This window comes from Triturus cristatus, chromosome 5_2 (genome assembly GCF_964204655.1).
Source record: "Triturus cristatus chromosome 5_2, aTriCri1.1, whole genome shotgun sequence".
NCBI classification, from domain to species: domain Eukaryota; kingdom Metazoa; phylum Chordata; class Amphibia; order Caudata; family Salamandridae; genus Triturus; species Triturus cristatus.
Genome location: NC_140588.1, coordinates 684046546 through 684059993, shown reverse-complemented (window position 1 = coordinate 684059993; position 13448 = coordinate 684046546).

The window sequence follows — 13448 nt, the reverse complement described above, 5'->3', positions numbered from 1 at the left end:
TCCCAACATCAAAACCACACTCCTCAGGAACACCCAAGAAGCTGAAGCACTCGTGGATCACTGAAAATAAGCTCTTTATTCGGCCATGGCATGACGCGTTTTGTCAATTGCTGACTTTCTCAAATGCCGCCAAACAGTGCAAGTGCAAATTACAACCACATTTAAACACCTCATGTCCCGCTACGATTGGTTGAGGCATCGGTGCAGTCTAGCAGGGGGTGTGTCAGGACTCAGACCTCCGAGTCCAAACAGAGCAGGCCCTCTAACGTAAGTACTTCCCCAGTGGGTTGGGCCCTGCTGACTCCCCACGCCTCCTTGTTCTTTACTGTGGCTGGCGAGCGTTTCTCCGTGATCCTCACCCCTCCGCATACACTCACGTACAGAGCCCCAGGAGCCAACTTTAGTTAGTCTTCACCTCCTGTGCGATAGCAGTCCAAATCAATGTTCGGTAGGGCACTGTTACGGAGAAGCGGCGTTTCGGCTTGTTTCAAAAAGTTTTTAAAGTTACCAAAAGATTGCCACACAGCCGCCGAACAACTTAGTGGAGTGGGTACTCCTCGATGCTTGTAGCCGCATCCCAACATCAAAACCACACTCCTCAGGAACACCCAAGAAGCTGAAGCACTCGTGGATCACTGAAAAAAAGATCTTTCTTCGGCCATGGCATGACGCGTTTCGTCAATTGCTGACTTTCTCAAATGCCGCCAAACAGTGCAAGTGCAAATTACAACCACATTTAAACACCTCATGTCCCACTACGATTGGTTGAGGCATCGGTGCAGTCTAGCAGGGGGTGTCTCAGGACTCAGACCTCCGAGTCCAAACAGAGCAGGCCCTCTAACGTAAGTACTTCCCCAGTGGGTTGGGCCCTGCTGACTCCCCACGCCTCCTTGTTCTTTACTGTGGCTGGTGAGCGTTTCTCCGTGATCCTCACCCCTCCACATACACTCACGTACAGAGCCCCTGGAGCCAACTTTAGTAAGTCTTCACCTCCTGTGCGATAGCAGTCCAAATCAATGTTCCGTAGGGCACTGTTACGGAGAAGCGGCGTTTCGGCTTGTTTCAAAAAGTTTTTAAAGTTACCAAAAGATTGCCACACAGCCGCCAAACAACTTAGTGGGGTGGGTACTCCTCGATGCTTGTAGCCGCATCCCAACATCAAAACCACACTCCTCAGGAACACCCAAGAAGCTGAAGCACTCGTGGATCACTGAAAAAAAGCTCTTTATTCGGCCATGGCATGACGCGTTTCGTCAATTGCTGACTTTCTCAAATGCCGCCAAACAGTGCAAGGGCAAATTACAACCACATTTAAACACCCCATGTCCCGCTACGATTGGTTGAGGCATCGGTGCAGTCTAGCAGAGGGTGTGTCAGGACTCAGACCTCCGAGTCCAAACAGAGCAGGCCCTCTAACGTAAGTACTTCCCCAGTAGGTTGGGCCCTGCTGACTCCCCACGCCTCCTTGTTCTTTACTGTGGCTGGCGATCGTTTCTCCGTGATCCTCACCCCTCCGCATACACTCACGTACAGAGCCCCTGGAGCCAACTTTAGTAAGTCTTCACCTCCTGTGCGATAGCAGTCCAAATCAATGTTCGGTAGGGCACTGTTACGGAGAAGCGGCGTTTCGGCTTGTTTCAAAAAGTTTTTAAAGTTAATAAAAGATTGCCACACAGCCGCCGAACAACTTAGTGGGGTGGGTACTCCTCGATGCTTGTAGCCGCATCCCAACATCAAAACCACACTCCTCAGGAACACCCAAGAAGCTGAAGTACTCGTGGATCACTGAAAAAAAGCTCTTTATTCGGCCATGGCATGACGCGTTTCGTTAATTGCTGACTTTCTCAAATGCCGCCAAACAGTGCAAGTGCAAATTACAACCACATTTAAACACCTCATGTCCCGCTACGATTGGTTGAGGCATCGGTGAAGTCTAGCAGGGGGTGTGTCAGGACTCAGACCTCCGAGTCCAAACAGAGCAGGCCCTCTAACGTAAGTACTTCCCCAGTGGGTTGGGCCCTGCTGACTCCCCACGCCTCCTTGTTCTTTACTGTGGCTGGCGAGCGTTTCTCCGTAATCCTCACCCCTCCACATACACTCACGTACAGAGCCCCTGGAGCCAACTTTAGTAAGTCTTCACCTCCTGTGCGATAGCAGTCCAAATCAATGTTCGGTAGGGCACTATTACGGAGAAGCGGCGTTTCGGCTTGTTTCAAAAAGTTTTTAAAGTTAACAAAAGATTGCCACACAGCCGCCAAACAACTTAGTGGGGTGGGTACTCCTCGATGCTTGTAGCCGCATCCCAACATCAAAACCACACTCCTCAGGAACACCCAAGAAGCTGAAGCGCTCGTGGATCACTGAAAAAAAGCTATTTATTCGGCCATGGCATGACGCGTTTCGTCAATTGCTAACTTTCTCAAATGCTGCCAAACAGTGCAAGTGCAAATTACAACCACATTTAAACACCTCATGTCCCGCTACGATTGGTTGAGACATTGGTGCAGTCTAGCAGGGGGTGTGTCAGGACTCAGACCTCTGAGTCCAAACAGAACAGGCCCTCTAACGTCAGTACTTCCCTAGTGGGTTGGGCCCTGCTGACTCCCCACGCCTCCATGTTCTTTACTGTGGCTGGCGAGCGTTTCTCCGTGATCCTCACCCCTCCACATACACTCACGTACAGAGCCCCTGGAGCAAACTTAAGTAAGTCTTCACCTCCTGTGCGATAGCAGTCCAAATCAATGTTCGGTAGGGCACTGTTACGGAGAAGCGGCGTTTCGGCTTGTTTCAAAAAGTTTTTAAAGTTACCAAAAGATTGCCACACAGCCGCCAAACAACTTAGTGGGGTGGGTACGCCTCGATGCTTGTAGCCGCATCCCAACATCAAAACCACACTCCTCAGCAACACCCAAGAAGCTGAAGCACTCGTGGATCACTGAAAAAAAGCTCTTTATTCGGCCATGGCGTGACGCGTTTCGTCAATTGCTGACTTTCTCAAATGCCGCCAAACAGTGCAAGTGCAAATTACAACCACATTTAAACACCTCATGTCCCGCTAGGATTGGTTGAGGCATTGGTGCAGTCTAGCAGGGGGTGTGTCAGGACTCAGACCTCCGAGTCCAAACAGAGCAGGCCCTCTAACGTAAGTACTTCCCCAGTGGGTTGGGCCCTGCTGACTCCCCACGCCTCCTTGTTCTTTACTGTGGCTGGCGAGGGTTTCTCTGTGATCCTCACCTATCCGCATACACTCACGTACAGAGCCCCTGGAGCCAACTTTAGTAAGTCTTCACCTCCTGTGCGATAGCAGTCCAAATCAATGTTCGGTAGGGCACTGTTACAGAGAAGTGGCGTTTCGGCTTGTTTCAAAAAGTTTTTAAAGTTAATAAAAGATTGCCACACAGCCGCCGAACAACTTAGTGGGGTGGGTACTCCTCGATGCTTGTAGCCGCATCCCAACATCAAAACCACACTCCTCAGGAACACCCAAGAAGCTGAAGCACTCGTGGATCACTGAAAATAAGCTCTTTATTCGGCCATGGCATGACACGTTTCGTCAATTGCTGACTTTCTCAAATGCCGCCAAACAGTGCAAGTGCAAATTACAACCACATTTAAACACCTCATGTCCCGCTACGATTGGTTGAGGCATCGGTGCAGGCTAGCAGGGGGTGTGTCAGGACTCAGACCTCCGAGTCCAAACAGAGCAGGCCCTCTAACGTAAGTACTTCCCCAGTGGGTTGGGCCCTGCTGACTCCGCACACCTCCTTGTTCTTTACTGTGGCTGGCGAGCGTTTCTCCGTGATCCTCACCCCTCCGCAAACACTCACGTACAGAGCCCCTGGAGCCAACTTTAGTAAGTCTTCACCTCCTGTGCGATAGCAGTCCAAATCAATGTTCGTTAGGGCACTGTTACAGAGAAGCGGCGTTTCGGCTTGTTTCAAACGTTTTTAAAGTTACCAAAAGATTGCCACACAGCCGCCGAACAACTTAGTGGGGTGGGTACTCCTCGATGCTTGTAGCTGCATCCCAACATCAAAACCAAACTCCTCAGGAACACCCAAGAAGCTGAAGCACTCGTGGATCACTGAAAAAAAGCTCTTTATTGGGCCATGGCATGACGCGTTTCATCAATTGCTGACTTTCTCAAATGCCACCAAACAGTGCAAGTGCAAATTACAACCACATTTAAACACCTCATGTCCCGCTACGATTGCTTGAGGCATCGGTGCAGTCTAGCAGGGGGTGTGTCAGGACTCAGACCTCCGAGTCCAAACAGAGCAGGCCCTCTAACGTAAGTACTTCCCCAGTGGGTTGGGCCCTGCTGACTCCCCATGCCTCCTTGTTCTTTACTGTGGCTGGCAAGCGTTTCTCCGTGATCCTCACCCCTCCGCATACACTCACGTACAGAGCCCCTGGAGCCAACTTTAGTAAGTCTTCACCTCCTGTGCGATAGCAGTCCAAATCAATGTTCAGTAGGGCACTGTTACGGAGAAGAGGTGTTTCGGCTTGTTTCAAAAAGTTTTTAAAGTTACCAAAAGATTGCCACACAGCCGCCAAACAACTTAGTGGGGTGGGTACTCCTCGATGCTTGTAGCCGCATCCCAACATCAAAACCACTCTCCTCAGGAACACCCAAGAAACTGAAGCACTTGTGGATCACTGAAAAAAAGCTCTTTATTCGGCCATGGCATGACGCGTTTCGTCAATTGCTGACTTTCTCAAATGCTGCCAAACAGTGCAAGTGCAAATTACAACCACATTTAAACACCTCATGTCCCGCTACGATTGCTTGAGGCATCGGTGCAGTCTAGCAGGGGGTGTGTCAGGACTCAGACCTCCGAGTCCAAACAGAGCAGGCCCTCTAACGTAAGTACTTCTCCAGTGGGTTGGGCCCTGCTGACTCCCCACGCCTCCTTGTTCTTTACTGTGGCTGGCGAGCGTTTCTCCGTGATCCTCACCCCTCCGCATACACTCACGTACAGAGCCCCTGGAGCCAACTTTAGTAAGTCTTCACCTCCTGTGCGATAGCAGTCCAAATCAATGTTCGGTAGGGCACTGTTACGGAGAAGCAGCGTTTCGGCTTGTTTCAAAAAGTTTTTAAAGTTACCAAAAGATTGCCACTCAGCCGCCAAACAACTTAGTGGGGTGGGTACTCCTCGATGATTGTAGCCGCATCCCAACATCAAAACCACACTCCTCAGGAACAACCAAGAAGCTGAAGCACTCGTGGATCACTGAAAAAAAGCTCTTTATTCGGCCATGGCATGACACGTTTCGTCAATTGTTGTCTTTCGCAAATGCCGCCAAACAGTGCAAGTGCAAATTACAACCACATTTAAACCCCTCATGTCCCGCTACGATTGGTTGAGACATCGGTGAGGCCTAGCAGGGGGTGTCTCAGGACTGAGACCTCCGAGTCCAAACAGAGCAGGCCCTCTAACGTAAGTACTTCCCCAGTGGGTTGGGCCCTGCTGACTCCCCACGCCTCCTTGTTCTTTACTGTGGCTGGCGAGCGTTTCTCCGTGATCCTCGCCCCTCCGCATACACTCACGTACAGAGCCCCTGGAGCCAACTTTAGTAAGTCTTCACCTCCTGTGCGATAGCAGTCCAAATCAATGTTCCGTAGGGCACTGTTAGGGAGAAGCGGCGTTTCGGCTTGTTTCAAAACGTTTTTAAAGTTACAAAAAGATTGCCACACAGCCGCCTAACAACTTAGTGGGGTGGGTACTCTTCGATGCTTGTAGCCGCATCCCAACATCAAAACCACACTCCTCAGGAACACCCAAGAAGCTGAAGCACTCGTGGATCACTGAAAAAAAACTCTTTATTCGGCCATGGCATGACGGGTTTCGTCAATTGCTGACTTTCTCAAATGCCGCCAAACAGTGCAAGTGCAAATTACAACCACATTTAAACACCTCATGTCCCGCTACGATTGGTTGAGGCATCGGTGCAGTCTAGCAGGGGGTGTGTCAGGACTCAGACCTCCGAGTCTAAACAGAGCAGGCCCTCTAACGTAAGTACTTCCCCAGTGGGTTGGGCCCTGCTGACTCCCCACGCCTCCTTGTTCTTTACTGTGGCTGGCGAGCGTTTCTCCGTGATCCTCACCCCTCCGCATACACTCACGTACAGAGTCCCTGGAGCCAACTTTAGTAAGTCTTCACCTCCTGTGCGATAGCAGTCCAAATCAATGTTCGGTAGGGCACTGTTACGGAGAAGCGGCGTTTCGGCTTTTTTCAAAAAGTTTTTAAAGTTACCAAAAGATTGCCACACAGCCGCCGAACAACTTAGTGGAGTGGGTACTCCTCGACGCTTGTAGCCGCATCCCAACATCAAAACCACACTCCTCAGGAACACCCAAGAAGCTGAAGCACTCGTGGATCACTGAAAAAAAGATCTTTCTTCGGCAATGGCATGACGCATTTCGTCAATTGCTGACTTTCTCAAATGCCGCCAAACAGTGCAAGTGCAAATTACAACCACATTTAAACACCTCATGTCCCGCTACGATTGGTTGAGGCATCGGTGCAGTCTAGCAGGGGGTGTCTCAGGACTCAGACCTCCGAGTCCAAACAGAGCAGGCCCTCTAACGGAAGTACTTCCCCAGTGGGTTGGGCCCTGCTGACTCCCCACGCCTCCTTGTTCTTTACTGTGGCTGGCGAGCGTTTCTCGGTGATCCTCACCCCTCCACATACACTCACGTACAGAGCCCCTGGAGCCAACTTTAGTAAGTCTTCACCTCCTGTGCGATAGCAGTCCAAATCAATGTTCCGTAGGGCACTGTTACGGAGAAGCGGCGTTTCGGCTTGTTTCAAAAAGTTTTTAAAGTTACCAAAAGATTGCCACACAGCCGCCAAACAACTTAGTGGGGTGGGTACTCCTCGATGCTTGTAGCCGCATCCCAACATCAAAACCACACTCCTCAGGAACACCCAAGAAGCTGAAGCACTCGTGGATCACTGAAAAAAAGCTCTTTATTCAGCCATGGCATGACGCGTTTCGTCAATTGTTGACTTTCTCAAATGCAGCAAAACAGTGCAAGGGCAAATTACAACCACATTTAAACACCCCATGTCCCGCTACGATTGGTTGAGGCATCGGTGCAGTCTAGCAGGGGGTGTGTCAGGACTCAGACCTCCGAGTCCAAACGGAGCAGGCCCTCTAACGTAAGTACTTCCCCAGTATGTTGGGCCCTTCTGACTCCCCACGCCTCCTTGTTCTTTACTGTGGCTGGCGAGCGTTTCTCCGTGATCCTCACCCCTGCGCATACACTCACATACAGAGCCCCTGGAGCCAACTTTAGTAAGTCTTCACCTCCTGTGCGATAGCAGTCCAAATCAATGTTCGGTAGGGCACTGTTACGGAGAAGCAGCGTTTCGGCTTGTTTCAAAAAGTTTTTAAAGTTACCAAAAGATTGCCACACAGCCGCCGAACAACTTAGTGGGGTGGGTACTCCTCGATGCTTGTAGCCGCATCCCAACATCAAAACCACACTCCTCAGGAACACCCAAGAAGCTGAAGCACTCGTGGATCACTGAAAGAAGCTCTTTATTCGGCCATGGCATGATGCGTTTCGTCAATTGCTGACTTTCTCAAATGCCGCCCAACAGTGCAAGTGCAAATTACAACCACATTTAAACACCTCATGTCCCGCTACGATTGGTTGAGGCATCGGTGCAGTCTAGCAGGGGGTGTGTCAGGACTCAGACCTCCGGGTCCAAACAGAGCAGGCCCTCTAACGTAAGTACTTCCCCAGTGAGTTGGGCCCTGCTGACTCCCCAAGCCTCCTTGTTCTTTACTGTGGCTGGCGAGCGTTTCTTCGTGATCCTCACCCCTCCGCATACACTCACGTACAGAGCCCCTGGAGCCAACTTTAGTGAGTCTTTACCTCCTGGGCGATAGCAGTCTAAATAAATGTTCGATAGGGCACTGTTACAGAGAAGCGGCGTTTTGGCTTGTTTCAAAAAGTTTTGAAAGTTACCAAAATATTGCCACACAGCCACCGAACAACTTAGTGGGGTGGGTACTCCTCGATGCTTGTAGCTGCATCCCAACATCAAAACCACACTCCTCAGGAACACCCAAGAAGCTGAAGCACTCGTGGATCACTGAAAAAAAGCTCTTTATTCGGCCATGGCATGAGGCGTTTCGTCAATTGCTGACTTTCTCAAATGCCGCCAAACAGTGCAAGTGCAAATTACAACCACATTTAAACACCTCATGTCCCGCTACAATTGGTTGAGGCATCGGTGCAGTCTAGCAGGGGGTGTGTCAGTACTCAGACCTCCAAGTCCAAACAGAGCAGGCCCTCTAACGTAAGTACTTCCCCCGTGGGTTGGGCCCTGCTGACTCCCCACGCCTCCTTGTTCTTTACTGTGGCTGGCGAGCGTTTCTCCGTGATCCTCACCCCTCCGCAAACACTCACGTACAGAGCCCCTGGAGCCAACTTTAGTAAGTCTTCACCTCCTGTGCGATAGCAGTCCAAATCAATGTTCGGTAGGGCACTGTTATGAAGAAGCGGCGTTTCGGCTTGTTTCAAAAAGATTTTAAAGTTACCAAAAGATTGCCACAGAGCCGCCGAACAACTTAGTGGGGTGGGTACTCCTCGATGCTTGTTGCCGCATCCCAAAATCAAAACCACACTCCTCAGGAACACCCAAGAAGCTGAAGCACTCGTGGATCACTGAAAAAAAGCTCATTATTCGGCCATGGCATGACGCGTTTCATCAATTGCTGACTTTCTCAAATGCCGCCAAACAGTGCAAGTGCAAATTACAACCACATTTAAACACCTCATGTCCCGCTACGATTGGTTGAGGGATCGGTGCAGTCTAGCAGGGGGTGTGTCAGGACTCAGACCTCCGAGTCCAAACAGAGCAGGCCCTCTAACGTAAGTACTTCCCCAGTGGGTTGGGCCCGGCTGACTCACCACGCCTCCTTGTTCTTTACTGTGGCTGGCGAGCGTTTCTCCGTGATCCTCACCCCTCTGCAAACACTCACGTACAGAGCCCCTGGAGCCAACTTTAGTAAGTCTTCACCTCCTGTGCGATAGCAGTCCAAATCAATGTGAGGTAGGGCACTGTTACGAAGAAGCGGCGTTTCGGCTTGTTTCAAAAAGTTTTTAAAGTCACCAAAAGATTGCCACATAGCCGCCGAACAACTTAGTGGGGTGGGTACTCCTCGATGCTTGTTGCCGCATCCCAAAATCAAAACCACACTCCTCAGGAACACCCAAGAAGCTGAAGCACTCGTGGATCACTGAAAAAAAGCTCTTTATTCGGCCATGGCATGACGCGGTTCGTCAATTGCTGACTTTCTCAAATGCCGCCAAACAGTGCAAGTGCAAATTACAACCACATTTAAACACCTCATATCCCGCTGCGATTGGTTGAGGCATCGGTGCAGTCTAGCAGGGGGTGTGTCAGAACTCAGACCTCCGAGTCCAAACAGAGCAGGCCCTCTAACGTAAGTACTTCGCCAGTGTGGTGGGCCCTGCTGACTCCCGACGCCTCCTTGTTCTTTACTGTGGCTGGCGAGCGTTTCTCCGTGATCCTCACCCCTCCGCATACACTCACGTACAGAGCCCCTGGAGCCAACTTTAGTAAGTCTTCACCTCCTGTGCGATAGCAGTCCAAATCAATGTTCGGTAGGGCACTGTTACGGAGAATCGGCGTTTCGGCTTGTTTCAAAAGTTTTTAAAGTTACCAAAAGATTGCCACACAGCCGCTGAACAACTTAGTGGGGTGGGTACTCCTCGATGCTTGTAGCCGCATCCCAACATCAAAACCACACTCCTCAGGAACACCCAAGAAGCTGAAGCACTCGTGGATCACTGAAAAAAAGCTCTGTATTCGGCCATGGCATGACGCGTTTCGTCAATTGCTGACTTTCTCAAATGCTGCCAAACAGTGCAAGTGCAAATTACAACCACATTTAAACACCTCATGTCCCGCTACGATTGCTTGAGGCATCGGTGCAGTCTAGCAGGGGGTGTGTCAGGACTCAGACCTCTGAGTCCAAACAGAGCAGGCCCTCTAACGTAAGTACTTCTCCAGTGGGTTGGGCCCTGCTGACTCCCCACGCCTCCTTGTTCTTTACTGTGGCTGGCGAGCGTTTCTCCGTGATCCTCGCCCCTCCGCATACACTCACGTACAGAGCCCCTGGAGCCAACTTTAGTAAGTCTTCACCTCCTGTGCGATAGCAGTCCAAATCAATGTTCCGTAGGGCACTGTTAGGGAGAAGCGGCGTTTCGGCTTGTTTCAAAACGTTTTTAAAGTTACAAAAAGATTGCCACACAGCCGCCTAACAACTTAGTGGGGTGGGTACTCTTCGATGCTTGTAGCCGCATCCCAACATCAAAACCACACTCCTCAGGAACACCCAAGAAGCTGAAGCACTCGTGGATCACTGAAAAAAAACTCTTTATTCGGCCATGGCATGACGGGTTTCGTCAATTGCTGACTTTCTCAAATGCCGCCAAACAGTGCAAGTGCAAATTACAACCACATTTAAACACCTCATGTCCCGCTACGATTGGTTGAGGCATCGGTGCAGTCTAGCAGGGGGTGTGTCAGGACTCAGACCTCCGAGTCTAAACAGAGCAGGCCCTCTAACGTAAGTACTTCCCCAGTGGGTTGGGCCCTGCTGACTCCCCACGCCTCCTTGTTCTTTACTGTGGCTGGCGAGCGTTTCTCCGTGATCCTCACCCCTCCGCATACACTCACGTACAGAGTCCCTGGAGCCAACTTTAGTAAGTCTTCACCTCCTGTGCGATAGCAGTCCAAATCAATGTTCGGTAGGGCACTGTTACGGAGAAGCGGCGTTTCGGCTTTTTTCAAAAAGTTTTTAAAGTTACCAAAAGATTGCCACACAGCCGCCGAACAACTTAGTGGAGTGGGTACTCCTCGACGCTTGTAGCCGCATCCCAACATCAAAACCACACTCCTCAGGAACACCCAAGAAGCTGAAGCACTCGTGGATCACTGAAAAAAAGATCTTTCTTCGGCCATGGCATGACGCGTTTCGTCAATTGCTGACTTTCTCAAATGCCGCCAAACATTGCAAGTGCAAATTACAACCACATTTAAACACCTCATGTCCCGCTACGATTGGTTGAGGCATCGGTGCAGTCTAGCAGGGGGTGTCTCAGGACTCAGACCTCCGAGTCCAAACAGAGCAGGCCCTCTAACGGAAGTACTTCCCCAGTGGGTTGGGCCCTGCTGACTCCCCACGCCTCCTTGTTCTTTACTGTGGCTGGCGAGCGTTTCTCGGTGATCCTCACCCCTCCACATACACTCACGTACAGAGCCCCTGGAGCCAACTTTAGTAAGTCTTCACCTCCTGTGCGATAGCAGTCCAAATCAATGTTCCGTAGGGCACTGTTACGGAGAAGCGGCGTTTCAGCTTGTTTCAAAAAGTTTTTAAAGTTACCAAAAGATTGCCACACAGCCGCCAAACAACTTAGTGGGGTGGGTACTCCTCGATGCTTGTAGCCGCATCCCAACATCAAAACCACACTCCTCAGGAACACCCAAGAAGCTGAAGCACTCGTGGATCACTGAAAATAAGCTCTTTATTCGGCCATGGCATGACACGTTTCGTCAATTGCTGACTTTCTCAAATGCCGCCAAACAGTGCAAGTGCAAATTACAACCACATTTAAACACCTCATGTCCCACTACGATTGGTTGAGGCATCGGTGCAGGCTAGCAGGGGGTGTGTCAGGACTCAGACCTCCGAGTCCAAACAGAGCAGGCCCTCTAACGTAAGTACTTCCCCAGTGGGTTGGGCCCTGCTGACTCCGCACACCTCCTTGTTCTTTACTGTGGCTGGCGAGCGTTTCTCCGTGATCCTCACCCCTCCGCATACACTCACGTACAGAGCCCCTGGAGCCAACTTTAGTAAGTCTTCACCTCCTGTGCGATAGCAGTCCAAATCAATGTTCGTTAGGGCACTGTTACAGAGAAGCGGCGTTTCGGCTTGTTTCAAACGTTTTTAAAGTTACCAAAAGATTGCCACACAGCCGCCGAACAACTTAGTGGGGTGGGTACTCCTCGATGCTTGTAGCTGCATCCCAACATCAAAACCACACTCCTCAGGAACACCCAAGAAGCTGAAGCACTCGTGGATCACTGAAAATAAGTTCTTTATTCGGCCATGGCATGACGCGTTTTGTCAATTGCTGACTTTCTCAAATGCCGCCAAACAGTGCAAGTGCAAATTACAACCACATTTAAACACCTCATGTCCCGCTACGATTGGTTGAGGCATCGGTGCAGTCTAGCAGGGGGTGTGTCAGGACTCAGACCTCCGAGTCCAAACAGAGCAGGCCCTCTAACGTAAGTACTTCCCCAGTGGGTTGGGCCCTGCTGACTCCCCACGCCTCCTTGTTCTTTACTGTGGCTGGCGAGCGTTTCTCCGTGATCCTCACCCCTCCGCATACACTCACGTACAGAGCCCCTGGAGCCAACTTTAGTAAGTCTTCACCTCCTGTGCGATAGCAGTCCAAATCAATGTTCGGTAGGGCACTGTTACGGAGAAGCGGCGTTTTGGCTTGTTTCAAAAAGTTTTTAAAGTTAACAAAAGATTGCCACACAGCCGCCAAACAACTTAGTGGGGTGGGTACTCCTCGATGCTTGTAGCCGCATCCCAACATCAAAACCACACTCCTCAGGAACACCCAAGAAGCTGAAGCACTCGAGGATCACTGAAAAAAAGCTCTTTATTGGGCCATGGCATGACGCGTTTCATCAATTGCTGACTTTCTCAAATGCCACCAAACAGTGCAAGTGCAAATTACAACCACATTTAAACACCTCATGTCCCGCTACGATTGCTTGAGGCATCGGTGCAGTCTAGCAGGGGGTGTGTCAGGACTCAGACCTCCGAGTCCAAACAGAGCAGGCCCTCTAACGTAAGTACTTCCCCAGTGGGTTGGGCCCTGCTGACTCCCCATGCCTCCTTGTTCTTTACTGTGGCTGGCAAGCGTTTCTCCGTGATCCTCACCCCTCCGCATACACTCACGTACAGAGCCCCTGGAGCCAACTTTAGTAAGTCTTCACCTCCTGTGCGATAGCAGTCCAAATCAATGTTCAGTAGGGCACTGTTACGGAGAAGAGGTGTTTCGGCTTGTTTCAAAAAGTTTTTAAAGTTACCAAAAGATTGCCACACAGCCGCCAAACAACTTAGTGGGGTGGGTACTCCTCGATGCTTGTAGCCGCATCCCAACATCAAAACCACACTCCTCAGGAACAACCAAGAAGCTGAAGCACTCGTGGATCACTGAAAAAAAGCTCTTTATTCGGCCATGGCATGACACGTTTCGTCAATTGTTGTCTTTCGCAAATGCCGCCAAACAGTGCAAGTGCAAATTACAACCACATTTAAACCCCTCATGTCCCGCTACGATTGGTTGAGACATCGGTGAGGCCTAGCAGGGGGTGTCTCAG